The sequence below is a fragment of the Acinonyx jubatus genome, chromosome B3, assembly GCF_027475565.1.
Source record: "Acinonyx jubatus isolate Ajub_Pintada_27869175 chromosome B3, VMU_Ajub_asm_v1.0, whole genome shotgun sequence".
Classification (NCBI taxonomy): domain Eukaryota; kingdom Metazoa; phylum Chordata; class Mammalia; order Carnivora; family Felidae; genus Acinonyx; species Acinonyx jubatus.
The window spans coordinates 35714089-35729578 of NC_069386.1; the positions used below are offsets into that span (position 1 = coordinate 35714089).

The window sequence follows — 15490 nt, forward strand, 5'->3', positions numbered from 1 at the left end:
GAGCTTCTAGTCTTCGGGGTCTAGGAAATTTGGGCATAGCTATTACCTGTGGCATCCACAGCGGAACGGAGACTGGAGTACCTAGCCTCAACAGTGCATATTCCGTAAGGCCCCAGAGACCCTTGCTTGAGTTGAGGGGGATTCTCAATGTCAGCTAAGGTGGAGTTTCCCACCCTCGTGGCCACCTCCTCTGTTCCTCACCTAGAGGTCCCCAATTCATGTTCAAACTCCTGGCCTCTGAACTATCATATTTTTGTCTAACTACGGTGGTTGACTTCCAGCCGGGATCCATATCTGCTTTCCAGCATCTTCCCCCACCTGCTGGGGCACTGAATGGGGTGACACCAGGGGGAGGAGGAGGGATGGCACTATTCATGGGGGATTTGTAAGGATTAAATGAGACAATTCACGTGCAGCGCTTAGTACAGTGCCTGGCGCACGAAAGTGCCCGATAAACATTAGCTATTGTTATTAATTACCTCTCCAGGCAGAGTGGGAAGTGGAACAGAGGCGCGGAGGGGCACGGCACGCTCAGATAGTTGGATCACCAACAGCTGGTGCAGCACGGGGCTCAGGGGATGGTATCGGACGCAGGAGAGTGACCCAGGATCTAGAGCACGTATGGGATCACATGCACCATGCTGGCGGGTTTGCGATTTCTCCCTGCAGGCCATGGGAAGTGAAAGGGCGGGCCTACGCCAGCCGACTCCATCTTGTTCTGTGTCCTTCACCTTGACCACACCTCCTCCCCTTGAGTAACCCCCCCCCTCACCTGCCTAACAGGACTCGACCCTTCCCCAGGACCCTTCCCCAGCCAATCGGCTGAGGCCATAGCCATTACCTCACCAACTGCCCCCAGGCCCCAATAAAACCTTTGTCCTTTTGAAACTCGCTCTCTTTCCCTGGTATCTCACCGCTGCGTCGGTGCAGGTAGGGGATTGAGCTCGAGCTAGCTCGAATAAAGGCTCTTTGCTTTTGCATCGGACTCGGCTCCCTAGTGGTCTTTGGGGATCACGAATTCTGGGCATAACAGAAGTACCAGCGTTTTATCAGCAGGAACGAGCGTTTCAGAGAGCCCACTCCGCTGCAGTGTGGAAGATGGATCTGAGTGGAGAGAGACTCAGGGCGTGTTGTTACCTGCCGCTGACCCTGGTTTATGAGGACGGCGCTTCGGCACCTGAACAGGCAACATAAGCAGAAAGGGAGTCTAACCTATTTTCCAGCAACATCTCATTTGTAAGTGAGTAAGCAACTTTAGAATGTTAACTGTACAGTCAGGGAAGTGATACAACAGGAGAAACAACAACAACAACAACAACAACAAAAACCCGTAAAGAGATTGCAAGTGTGGCTCTGCAGGTGACAATGATTCAGGGACACAGAAGTGTCAAACTTTCCGAAATCCTGATACTTTTCCTCCCATCGTATGTTCTACCCACCGGCCCGAGGAGACCTCCCCTTCAGCTTGTGCATTAATTAGGACTCTGGGTTGCAAGCAGCAAAGCAAACAAAACCTTTGCTCAAATGGGGTTGGGCAGTAAAGGGAAGTTACTGACTTGCATAACTGAAAAGCCTAGAGGTAGCTGGCTTCCGGTGAAGCTTGATCCAGTGGCTCAAACAGTGTCATCGGAGAATTGGCTGCTCTCTGTCCTGCTATCTGCAATTTAGACTTCCTCCTCAGGCCTTAGACAATCTCCAGCCACCCCAGGCTTCCTCCTCACAATTATGAATGGCTGCACTGGTGCCTGATTCACATCCTTACTTTACTCTTTCCAAGGCCGGATGGGTGCTGTATGTGTGTGGGGTCTCTCTTCTGGGAGAAGTATTCCTCTAAGAACAGCCGCCCTTTCCTCCCCTCACTCAGTCCATGTCTCCTAGCTTTCCATTGGCCTTGAGAGCTTATACGGCCCTCCCTAAACCGAGCCGTGCGGTAGGGGCTGGGAGACACAATTGCCCAAGGACGGACCCTCCTCACTCAAAACACATGAAAGAATGACAGGAGAGGAAGGGTGATTTCCTGAAGGAAACTGCCCTCAGAAGTAGAATATGGACACAGGCCACCATGACATTGGTTCTCCCTATGTCCTTAGCTTCTGTGACCACTCCTCTTAGAAACTGGGGATCCTTCTCATTTCCCATCCTTGAGGTATGAGGGTCCTCACAGTGCTGTCTTAGGCCTTCTCTCTCCCTCTTCCACGTCCCCTACCCACCCAGTTGTTGGCTCCTGAATCCACACCGCCCGTCCAGGTCTCACCCTGTGCCATGAGACCACAAGTCCAACTGCCTGCTGGACCTGCTGGGGCCTGAAACCCAACATCCCTAAAACCTGACTCATTCTCACCCCCACCCCCCAAACCACCCGCTCCAAAACTGCTCTGAAACCCCGTCAGCCTTGACCCTTCCTCCCTCTCCCCCCCCAGATATAACCAAGCCCCAACTATAAATCTCTGGGGAATCCATCTACCTCTTTCCAGCCCCACTGCCCAGCTCATGTTAGGTGCTCGGGAAGCACGGGGTGACCGATGGCTTCTGATTCAGCCAAGGCCACACCCCCTATTCTGCACAACCAGCTCAGCGCTCCTGCAGCCGCCAGAATGGCCTTGCCACGAGGGCAGGGTCTGTATTGTTGTAACTGCTGCCTGAGCAGAGCCCGGGACAGTGCCTGGTGCTTAAAGATCTCCCCAGGACTGCGTGGATTCAACACACGGACGAATGGACGAGAGAGAAAAGAAAAAGGGACTGCCTCCTGGGGAAAAGAGTCAGCATCTGTGAGGCCCTGTGAGGCGGCCAGTAGGGCAGAGGACTCTGAAGGTCCTCTGGGTCTCCAGATCCTGGGATCCCCTCAGGCTCGGTGTGGTCAGGCCCGATGACCATGGGAGCAGTTAAGAGCTGAATCGCCCCGTTTCTTGTTTGAATTCATCAGAAAACGAGCCTCTCGAGGCCAGGGGCTCTGGGAACAAAGCGTGCTTGTTCTTCCCCCGCCCGGGTCACGGTCACGGGTGCCGGGTATGTGGGTTAATGACACCTAGGATTTCAGCTCCTGCGGTGACATGAAAACGTGTATCAAGGAGAAGGCAAAATGGGCCTGCTGGGCTGTAAAAAGCTCACCAACTTTATTAACCTCCTGTGACTTGGCAGAGACGGTAAGCTGGTGGCAAACACATGGATGTGGAAACAGACGTGTGGCTCCGCGACTTTGGTTTTCTCTATGAGGTCTCTGTACTTTTCTAGACAAAGACTCGCGCTTACCTCTCTCCTGCTGAACAGGGGCCTCCTTCTGCCCTCGGCAGGCTCGGAACAAAAGGGAAAGGAAGGAGAAGACTCTGTTTTGTCGTGTTGCTGCCTGGGCCAGTTTCCACGGACACCTTCCGAGCATGATCTTATTTAAACCTCACGGTAACCTTGAAAACAAACATCTTCACCTTCCTCCTTTTTATAGAGGAAGAGACAAAGGCCCAGAGAAGGCCCCCGATTGTCAGAGGCTGAGGGATTGGCGAGTGTCAATACTGCGCCCTGCGTGCAAATCTGTTTTTCCTATAGACCTCGTCACCAGGCTGATTACACGGCCATGGTTAGATTTTAGGGTCTCTGTAACCTGCATCACACATGTCAGAAGCACAGGGGACGGGTTGGGGGTGGGGGGTTCAAACTGCCTTTGGCTCTGGCTCCCGAGGAGAAGCCTGAGTAGTAAACTTTACAGAACAGTCCAGGTTTCACGTTTGCAAGAAAATAATACATGCGTACCATGATAGATTCTCTGCCTGATTTCTCCATATGAGGCTTGCCTTATATTATGCTGCTTAAAACTTTTCCTTTTGCTTTTTTTAAATATTTATTTATTACTTTTGAGAGTCAGAAAGTGAGCAAGAGAGAGCAGCAGGAGAGGGTCAGAGAGAGGGAGACAGAGAATCCCAAGCAGGCTCCACACCATCAGAGCAGAGCCCAACATGGGGCTCAATCTCACAAACCACGAGATCACAACCTGAACTGAAACCAAGAGTTGGATACTTAACCAACTGAGCCACGCAGGCGCCCCTCTTTTTCTTTTTAATATGGAGAGATTCCAAGAAGAAAACCCAAAGTGAGCCAATAAGCTCCCTGGTCAGGTTAGACTTTGTGGACACTAAACTTATTGTGGTATCAATTCACAAAATACACATGTATCAGATCATCATGTTGTACGCCTAAAACTTATATAATGTTACCTGTCAATTATATCTCCATAAAACTGGGGGCGGAAAACCTAAGTATAAATTTAGGAAATTCAAACAGCAGGAACATTTTTAAAGTTAAGTACGATTACCTTCTCTCTCTCTCCCCCAAAGGCAATCTTTGCTAACATTTTCTTGTGATTCCTTCAGCAAAAAGGAACACATACGCGTAGGACTGTATTTTGTTTGTGACAGGAGTAGGGTCACATGATACCCCTGAGATGTTCTTTCTTTACCTTGTTCTTTTTCACTCTGTACCACATCTGAGAGGATCTTCCCACTTTAGCACCAGACCATCCACCTTCCTTTTCCTGAGCACATGGTGTTCATTTTCTTTGCTCGTTTGAAAATCCTGGTTTGGGGTCTTTTTCCCCATCAAACTCTTAGAACTTACAGAAGTCAGTTTTCGGTCAACTTTATGTGTTACAAATACATTGTCCTCATTTTTTCACTGTATAATCTCAAACACATGTTCGCATTTCATGTTCCTAGAGGTAGCTCAAATGATTGCTTCATAAGGACCAGGAGGAGGGCAGGAAGGGGCTGTATTTGTTTTCTACTGCTGCCGTAAGAAATTACCACAAATCTGGTGGGTTAAAACCAGTCGAATTTACCGTCTGAGGTTGGCAGTCTGAAGTGGGTCGCGGGGCTACGTTCCTCCGGGAGGCTCTGGGGGAGAACCTATCTCTTTGCCTCTTCCAGCTTCTAGGCCCCTCCCCCCAAGCCAGCATCATAGAGTCCTCTCCTCCCTGGCTGTTTCTATCCTTACATCCTTCCTCTCTATTTGAGCCTCCTGATTCCTCTTAGAAGGATCCCTGTGATTACACTGGGCCCATTCAGATAATCCAGGATAATCTCCCCATCTCAAAATCTTTAATCACATTGGCAAAGACCCCTTTGCCATGTAAATTGTGACTATGTCCAGGGATAAGGACACGGACATCTTTTGGCGGGCGGAGGAGGGGTGGGAAGAAGGGTTGGTAGTATTGCTCCAAAGCATAGTCACCCCTCCTCCATCTCTGGCACTCTAGAACTTTCTACATGCAGTGTGACCTAAGCCTCAGTGCAGACGTCTTCTTCCAACCCCATCTAAAAGGGGAAGCCTCTGGGGGCGCCTGGGTGGCGCAGTCGGTTAAGCGTCCGACTTCAGCCAGGTCACGATCTCGCGGTCCATGAGTTGGAGCCCCACATCGGGCTCTGGGCTAATGGCTCAGAGCCTGGAGCCTGTTTCCGATTCTGTGTCTCCCTCTCTCTCTGCCCCTCCCCCGTTCATGCTCTGTCTCTCTCTGTCCCAAAAATAAATAAACGTTGAAAAAAAAATTAAAAAAAAATAAAAGGGGAAGCGTAGGGCACCTGGGTGGCTCAGTAGGTTAAGGGTCTGACTTCGGCTCAGGTCATGATCTCACGGTTTGTGAGTTCGAACCCCGCATCGGGCTCTGTGCTGACAGCTCAGAGCCTGGAGCCTGCTTCAGATTCTGTGTCTCCTTCTCTCTCTCTGCCCTCCCCCACTTGTGCTCTGTCTCTGTCTCTCAAAAATAAATAAGTGTAAAAAAAAAAGGGGGGGGGTGCCCTTATTCTTCAAGGGCTGGCACATCACCGTGTTTGTTTCTTTCTCGCCCCAACAAACCCCCCTCCCATCTGGCACAGGGACAACTTCTGGAAATCAAGCTCTTGGGCTAAGAAATTAACTCTCCCAGCTGGACCTTACTCCCTGACCAGGCTCTAAGCTCCTGGAAGTTTCAGCTTTTGTTGTTTTGTACCCAATATGCCTGTTGTGGTACCACCTGCTGTCAGAGAGAAAAGAAAGGAAGGGGGCTGGAAGAAAGGGAGTTGCTTCTCTGCAGCCCAGCGGGCCTCCGTCTCTCTTCCCTCCCGCTCACCTGGGGCTCAGCTTGACTTCTCTCTCTCCCCTTGGGTGCCTGGGTTTTCTAAGGGCCACCTCGGAGCAGAGACCTTGCAGGAGGATCTTGCCCTATTTTCCATCTAGCTATCGGTGCCCTGGTTTCTGTTCTGCACAATGCTGGGGCCACCACAGGAGCAACAGGGACACTTGGTATGAAGCTGAGCGTCTTTCGGGGTTCTGCTGGGGATGGAAGGGTGAGGAGGGCAAGGGGTGGTTTCCGGCGTAGGGAAGGAGTTCAGATATTGCGTCTTGTTCAGGTACTTCGTCTCAGAGGCGGGGGGGAGGGTGGACTGGATGGCCCCTCGGGGTTGCTACCAGTCCCATGTATCCGCAACTGCCACACCCCCACCCCGGCAAATCTGCCTCTTTCTCTGAAACCTCCAGATTTGAGACCTCCCTGGGCAAGTGGCCATGGAATTTTTGTGCCTCCTGATTATAAAAATAGCACATGCCTCTTATTATTAAAAAGTTGACAGTCTCAGAAAAACATAAAGAAGCAGGAAACTATGATACCCCTAACCCAGGTATCCAGGAGGAACCATGGTTGACCTTTTAGCCTATGTCCTTCTAGTCTTTCTAAGCATATATATTTGTAACTCCTGTGAGAGGCTTCTTTCTGGGGTCTTCTGGGGAGGGGGCGTCTGGAGATTCACTTAGGACCTACAGGTATCCCCAGTAGGGAGTTGCTGGCCATGCACCGTGTTGCTTTGGCCCATGCCACCAGGGAGAAGGTTGAGCAACCTTTCTCGGCAGTGGTCCTGGGACCTTAAGGAACATTTCAGTTCCGTACTGGATGACAGCAGAAGACCGTCACCAAGTCTTACAGAATGGGAGTCCTATTTGGAGGGGGTGGGAAGGTGGTGTAGGTATCTCATGATATTCCGCGCCTCCCCCCCCCCCCCCCCCCCGCCAGCCCAGGAGCCCTCCTGCTTGGACATCTTTCTCCTCTCCTCTCTTTCCTGTTGCCCCTCTGACACCGCACCTCTTCCTGCTCAGAAATCCAGCTCATCCCCTTCTGGAACAACCTCTCTCCCTGAAACAAACCAGAGACTCTTAAATCCACTCCTGTACCTCCCATGCTCCCAGCTCCGAATGACCACGGCTGGTCTCCACTGCTGCCACAGCTGCTCCTGTCTGGAAGACAAGGGGGCCTCTGCAGGGGGGTGCAGGGGATGAGGGAGGAGCCCTGTTCTCTGAAGTGCAGGGACAGAGGGGGGTGGGTGGAGGGTCCTTCCTCCAAATCATAGCCGCTCCACCCAACAATGTACCTATAATACAACATGTCTCACGAGCTCAAGACTAATTCTTCCAGGAACAAAAATACCCACAACCATACAAATAATATTTGACACACATAAGAAATTAATATTCTTCCTATTACTATACTCGTAACGCTATTTCCTGTGAGCAAACTGCCTGACCTTATTAGCTCGAGAGAACATTTACCTCCTCTCTGTCAAGGTTAGATGACAAGATATCCTTCATTAATTTGACAAAAAAGCATATTGCTTTAATTGCTCAGAAAGGAAATTGGGGTGGGTGTGGGGTGGGGGGGATGGGTGGGGCGAAAAGTCGCCCTTTCAGTCTATCACACACATATTTTTAACCTACTTGAAAATACACAATTTTGTATTTTGCTTTTTTTCACCATGTGATAAGCACTGTCCCCCCATTTAAAAAAAAAATTCCCCAAACACCCTGTCTTACATAAGCACCATTTAAAACCATTGTGTAACATTCCATCGTAGAACAGAGCCTGGGCTTTTTAGGGGCAGAAAGTCAACATCCCAGGATCATTCTTGCTAAAGTAAATCCTTAAGAGCCCTAATAACTAGCTTGGGAATTGCTGGAGACTTTCCAGAGAAATCACTAATAGGGAACAGCTTACGTTAAGTTGGAAAGGCTGTTCCAGGATATCAGAGCTGTGTGCAAGACAGCTTGAGGCCAGCCCTGCTGTAACCCGAGTGAGCTGGGTCAAGAATCATATCCTAGGAGGGGCCAAGGTAAAAGCATTAAAAAAACAACAACAAAACCAAACAGACACAAAAGGTACTCAACCTGGGTGATTGTGGCAGCAGCCATCAACCGTTCCCCAGGAGTAGAATCAGTGACATTTCATCTTGGACACAGGCAGACAGCTGTATTCCTGGATGGGAATGAATAGGCGTAGGAGCAGCAGATTCTTAATTTCAAGCTCTGACCATCTCTGAGACTAGGTAGCCCTCAGTTCTCAACGCTGACTGAACATTGGTGGGGGGGGGGGGGGGGGAGAAAAAAAACAAAACACAAACCCAAAGAAAATGCCCAGGACTTAATCACAGTCTGATTAAAAATAAAAATCAGATCTGCCCCCACAGAACCCTAGGGAAAGCCAAAGCTCTCTGTTCAGTTTGTGCGGCTTGGATACCCTAGAATGCCTTTCTGAAGGCAGGGGGGTGGACTGTATGACCTCCAGTATGTGTCACATCCACCCCCACCAAGACTTGGCAGTAAATCCTGGGCTGTCAGGAGTAATTTTTGCCCCCCCCCTTTTTTTTTTTTTTAATTTTGCAAACCTATTTTCAGGTCTCGTCATCCAGGAGACTTGGTTAATAGGACAGAAATTTGGGGGTATGACAAGGAACTGTGACTGCCTTAGGTCTTCCCAGATGGGTCTAGCAGTCCCAAGTTTCATCCAGATATCTGCAGGGGACCTTCCAGGGAAGTGATGGGCTGCTCACTGCCCCATTAGGATTCCTCTGTGGTCTTCCCAGAGGGCCCAGCCTGACCAGATGTGGCCTGGAACTGGGCGGGAAGCCGCGGAAGAGGAAGCTAGCTCCCTGCTACATCACAAGCGGCTTCTGGTAGCCAGCCCTGAAATGGTCCCCCACACCCACTCAAACATGCAGTCAGCCAGTGAAAGTCATCCACACTGCCTCCAAAGTCTGTCTTGGATCCACTTCTCTTCCTCTCCAACACCAGCTCCCCAATGTCGAGATGATCTCCTCACTGGCCCACCCACCTCCAATCTTTCTGTCGTGGGTCTATTCCCCACGCGCCACAGCCAACGTGATCGTTGAACTTCTGTTTCCAAGATGGTGTAAAGGTAACAATGCCCCCTTCTGTTACTGGAAATAATCCAAAACCAAAAAGGAACTGAAAGCAAAGCACTAACTCCGTTTTTAGTAAAAGTAGAACCTAAGACACAAAACAGGCGGAAGAGTGACCCCCAAACGATGGATCTTCAGCAGAGGCGCTCGTAGGAGGAAGCGGAGAGAGCACACCAAACTGCCAGCTTGCAAAGAAGGTAAGGGGCGCACCTGGACGAGCAACGCAGAGAGCCCTCTTTGGAACAGCTGGAAGCAGGTGCACGTGCTGGTGACATGGGTTCTGCTGGACCGGGACTAACCATACTTGTAGGAAGTGGTTTGTCTCTGTGGCAACAGGGGAGGAGCGACTTTGCACGCTGGGAAGAGCCTCGCCATTGGTGAAAAGAATTCAAGGCTAAGTGCCCTTATATTGCCCCCGGGTCATAAGGAAAATTTAGCCCACCTGGAAGACAACCTTGTCCACTGTCCTAGAGGAGGCGCAGTGGGAAAGGAGGAAAAAAAAATCACCTGCTTCAGTGACAAGTAATCTATACAAAACAATGACAAGAAAAAAAGGAGGGGTGGGGGGAGAAACAAACAGCAGGCAAAGAAGATACACCAAAAAATGTTGCCACAGAGCAGATGAAAACTCTAACCGCAAAATGAAGAGAACGTAGGGAAGCAATCGCCTCCGTGAAATACAGACCTTAGAGATCCCGGAAGAGGTCATGAAACAGTAGGAGGAAATGGATCCCGAGCCGGAGTGCTCAGAAAAAAAGACAACCATCCAAACTTCATTCTTAAAATAAAGTCTAACATCTGAAGGAGTAAAAGGGACCATAAATTCTGTTAAAAATGCAGTGAAAAATAGCCAGAGGAGTACAAATTACAGAAATGGATCGGCTGGGAGACAGTAGGTATGAAGGACAAAAAAAAAGAGCTGTTTGTATGTGCGTGAACTACTTCTGAAAGATCACACAAGAAATTGACCGGATGGTTTGCCTCTAGGGAGGGGGTGGGGGGGTGGGAAGAGGGCAGGGATGGAAGGGAGAATTTCCACTTTTCTGCCTTTTAAGAATGTTGACTTGCAGGAACATAGTAGCTCTTCAAGAAATATTCTCATCCGGCAAATCCCAAAAGCCCCCAGCACACATGACGCATGCACATTTACCAATCTGATCGTGTTATTTACTCCGCTCCCTGAAAACCTCTGAATGGCTCTCCTTGCCGTTAGGATAAAGAGTGTACATCCATCTCCAGATGGCTTAGCCGTAGGGCGACCATAGAATTTATTGCGCAACAGGGCAGCGTTGAGGTGGGACGGGGGTCGGTGCTACATGTGTAACCTGAGACTAAAGTCGCCCACCTACGCGGGTGGTCACGACCTGACCCTTGCGGCCCTCTCCAGCCTCCCCGCTCAGCCCCCAGCTCTCTGTGCCCAGCCACACTCCAGAACCCTCCATGGGGCTAGCCCTTTGGATCTGAATGTACCTCTCACCACTTCGCGTATTTTACTAATTCTAAAATGCACGTTTCCGTCTCTACATTTGTACGTCTGAAATTAGAACGGGTCTTCCAATCCACAGCGTGTCCTAGTTTTATCCGAAGCAAGCTTGTTGGTGGGCCCTAAATGAATGGCACATCCTACAACAGAAGGCACATGTTATCACTCTGAACTGTAACTGTCTCGTCCCACGGCTAACAGTAGTTACATGGTAAATAAATTCCACAAGGAAGCAGAAATTTTCAGGAAAAAAAAATCGGGTGGGGTTAGGGGATTTTCTCTTGAAAACTTCTGAAAGTATTTTTTTTTTTCCTGAATATGACTGGTTTTCTCTAGGTCTTTCAGGTCTCCAAATAACCCAAACTTGATTATAGAATGAAATCAAGTTCCATATCAAATACATCTTTATGTTTCTAACAGCAGGACTTTTGATCTATAAAGGAAAGTGAAATAAAGGTGAAAAATATATATATATTTCTATTGCAGCATCTCCACCTCATCCTTGACTTGGGTCACAAGGTAGAAGTGACAAAGTGCAAAAGAACATGTTCACTCATTCAAGAAACGTCCACGGAGCATCCATGGAGCCCCCATGATGATCTGTCTGCCCTTGGTTCCATACTGAAAACACCCCAACAAATAAGACCAAGTCTCCTCCCTGCAGAGCTTACAATCTAGTGATGGGTATGAAACAGGAACATACGCACAAGTAAAAATATGACATGTCAGAAGTGGTGGTTATAATGATGATAATACACTGACTGGAGATCTCCAGGGGAGAGACTTGGCGAAATTATTTGAAAGAATGTTTCAGTTGATTCTTGTGATCACTGGCTGCCTGGGCTGTATTAGAGGTTTTGAACTTAGGCTGCAAGTTCATGATAGAATCACATGAAACGCTTTCATGTGTACCACACCTGGGTCCCTCCCCTAAAGATTGTGATTTAATCCATCTGGGGGAGCCCTGAGCTTTTGTATTTATTTAAAAGCTCACCATGGGGGCGCCTGGGTGGCTCAGTCTGTTAAGCGGCTGACTTCGGCTCAGGTCATGATCTCGCGGTCGTGAGTTCGAGCCCCGCGTCAGGCTCTGTGCTGACAGCTCAGAGCCTGGAGCCTGTTTCAGATTCTGTGTCTCCCTCTCTCTGACCCTCCCCCGTTCATGTTCTGTCTCTCTCTGTCTCAAAAATAAATAACCGTTAAAAAAATTAAAAATAAAATAAAAACTCACCAGGCAATGCTAGTGAACTGCCGGGGTTGAGAATGGAGGGCTGTTGCAGTCTCAGGGATGTTTGGAGAGCGGAATTAGGAGCTCGCTCCTCTCAGGCTATCCACTCCTGCCCAGGAGTCACGATTAAGGCTCTTACACCCACCTGCCCACCCGTGTCCAAGGCTAAATGTCTTCAGATCTACACCCAGGGACAGACAGATGGCCAGCGGGAGTACTGTGCCTTCGCATCTGCTTTTATACTTTTGCTTCGGCTCCTCCTTGGCTATGCTTCCTGTACAAAGCCAAGTCTGGGAGGTGACCCCTACCATAACATTTCAGTCAGGCCCTAATGCCTTCTGTGCACAGCTGTGACTGCCTGGAGGACAGTCCAGTCCCCGAGCACAGGTTGCTTTCCGTTAGCAGTGTCTTTGGAAAGTCCCCGGTGTAGAATTTCCATTAGTGACTCCATTTTGAAATCCCATCAAGTCTACCAGGTTCTATGCCAAGAACCCAATATATAAACACCCTAACAACTCCCTCTTAAAAAAAAAAAAGAAAGAAAACAAAATGTTTTCCTTTTCAGATCAAAATTTCCAAAATTCTTCTATCCCTACACCTGGCCTCTGAGGGGGATTGAAGAGGGAAAAGATTGGGGTCCCAGGACATCCAGGTGAGAGGAGCCTAGCTATTCTCTTTTCTTATGACTCGCCTCTGGAATCATTCCCACCCTGACATGAACTTGCAGGAAAGCTCCCCAACTGGCCTTGGCTGGAGCTGGGTGACATCTGTGAGCCTCAGTTACTCCATGTGTCGGTATTATTGAGAGAATCAGGGGTGCGGGGGCGTCTGCGTGGCTCAGTCGGTTGAGCGTCTGACTTCTGCTCGGGTCATGATCTTACGGTTCGTGAGTTTGAGCCCCATATCAGGCTCGCTGCTGTCAGCCCGGAGTCTGCTTCAGATCCTCTGTCCCCCTCTTTCTCTGCACCTCCTTTGCTTGTGCTCCCTCTCTCACTCTCTCGTTCTCTCAAAAATAAATAAAATGTTAAAAAAAAACACAAAAACCAAACAGAATGAGCAGTTCCGGGACTGAAGCAGCAAGTACCAAACCTTGCACATAGTAGGCAGTTCTGGTTGTTATTACCTCCCTCTGCCTTCCAGTGTTTTTCTTCTAGAGAACTGATTGTGTCCGGACTGTTTTATGTCATTGCTCAATGAGCTGGAAACGGCAGCCGTGCTGATTAGAATGCTGGTTTGCAGGGAACAAACAGTAGTGTTGACATTTGCAGAAAGCTTTCTTGCTAAACTTTAAACACTTTGCAGATCTAATCCTGCTGGCATTGCCTGTTAGTGATATTTCTATGGCTATGATGGACGCGCCGAGTTCAATCAGACACCCGGGAAAAGGGCAGGATAATTGGTTTCCTTTAGGGTTCCAGCAAAGGTAGGTGGATACCAAGTTCATTTTAGCATGAAGGAGGCTAACTTGTATTGAGCGTTACCTGTCTGGCACATAGGAGGAGCTCAATAAATGTTGACAAGCTGAATAATGTGAAGGAATGATTAATTAATTGCATAGGCCAGAACGAACTCTGCATTTTTATTGGGTACTATCTGTTCTATATGCACAAAAGGCTAATTTCAAATATTGATGTATTTATTTGAGCACAAAATGGCCACCTTCTCGCCATGTTCTCATATGGCCTTTCCTTGGTACACGTAAAAGAAAAAAGCCGTCTGGTGTCTCTTCTTTATTTTTCATGTTTTGCTTATAGATTTATTTTGAGAGAGAGTGAGTGAGCAGGGGAGGGACAGAGATAGGGAGAGAGAAAATCCCAAGCAGGCTCCACACTCAGCACACAGCCCGATGCGGGGCTCGATCCCACCACCATGCGATCCTGACCTGAGCTGAAATCAAGAGTTGGATGCTTAACTGACTGAGCCATCCAGGTGCCCCTGGTGTCTGTTCTTATAAGGACACTAGTCCTATTGGATCGGAGGCCACCCTATGGCCTCACTTAATGTTAATTAACTTCTTAATTCCGATTATAGCCACATGGTTAGGGCTCCAAAACATGAATTGGTGGGGGGTCAGGGGGAGGGGACACAAACGTGAAGACCCCAACATTACCCTACAGTGCAGTAAGTCCTGTGATGGAGAAAGCTCTGATTGTGAGCTCCTTAAGGCTAACTGGAGCTTTTGAAGGGTTTACGCAGGGGAGGGAGTAGTAAATTATAGCCCAGCGTACTCTTCGTTTCATCTCAGGTGCCCAGGGAAGTTGGTTCAGTAAGGCTGCTGAGATGGGGGCCCAGCCTGCAGGGAGGAAGGCGGAGGAGGAACCCCGTACTTGGCGTGTCTGACATCCGCAGATGCCTCAGGTCTGCAGTCCCCTGTCCGACGCCAGGTCCAGAGCCCCCTCCATGTCCCCTTCTCTTGCAGAGGCCTAAGCAGGGAGGGGACAAGCACGGCGGCCAAGAGGCCAGATCCCAGAGCTGGAGGCCAGCTCCCTCCCCTGCACCTTGTAGGGTTGTAAACCGGCTCAAGCCTCTCTGTGCCCCCTCCTCCAGTCTCTGGTTTGTGCCCAAGGAAGGGCCCAACTGAGTCTTCCCTAGGCCTTTATGCAGAATCTTCGTGGACTTCCTGAGCCTGGGGACCCGGGGGCAGCCGCTGTCCCCGCAGGGCAAGCAGTGCAGCACGCCCAGGGGACTGAGAACGCCCCACACCCCACTCTGCTCCAGGCTCACCACAGCACCCCTTTCCACCTTCTCCCCTAATGTCACTCAGCCACTCTGCATGGCCTGCACCCTGCCCTTTGGGTGTAGATACCCTACCCCACCCCTGCACCCCCTCTGTACCTCAAACCCCACAAGGGGAGCACGGGGTCCAGGGACAAGGAGGGATCAAATCAGGTAATTACCATCCTCCTTCTCCTCAACAGACCACCCTGAGCACCACTGCGGGACGGCGCCCAGCAAGGGCAAGGCCACAGAGAGGCTTCCTTCCTGTGTTCAGGTCAGGTGCCTGTAGTGAAGACTCGGTCAGTTGTGAAATGCCTCTCCCTCTCCTCTGCTTCCTTCCATGTCCTGTCTGCCTCTTTCTCTTTTCATGATTTTCCTTGTTCCATCACACACGGGATACACAACCGCATTTTCAGGTTAAGACGTTGAGACCATACATGATTGAGATTACAAAGCAAAGCGTCAGCACCCTACCGTGCCTCCACCTCCCCCACAATCCCCCTTTCCTCCTCCCAGGTGGAATCACTGCCAGAGTTTGGTATGCACATCTCATCCCCGTAGCTGGGGGAAGTTCCTGCATTTACACATATGTGAATACACACGTCTGCCCAGTATATACAAATACGGCCTTCTTACCTATATGCCTACGTGTACATGTACGTACGTGTAACTTTTGCGATGTTTTGATGTAATCGAGGCCATACCATAAGTGTTCTGCAACTTGCTATTTGCGTGTGATGTGTTTGGGGGAACCGTCAATCACAGAACACACAGGTCTACACGGAGCCCTGTCTCGTCCTAACAGCTGCACGTTCCAATCTGCAGATTTCTGCAGGTTTTTTGACCTCTCCTTATGGACAG

At 49.6% G+C, this 15490-nt stretch overlaps 1 long non-coding RNA gene across 1 annotated transcript; it reads left to right on the plus strand.

Moving 5' to 3' along the window:
• Positions 1–1038: 1038 nt before the first annotated feature.
• LOC128315909 (uncharacterized) lies at positions 1039–15490 on the plus strand. The gene is made up of 4 exons (XR_008299083.1): positions 1039–1240; positions 12477–12563; positions 14157–14269; positions 14830–15490. It is a non-coding gene; the product is annotated as an uncharacterized LOC128315909 (long non-coding RNA).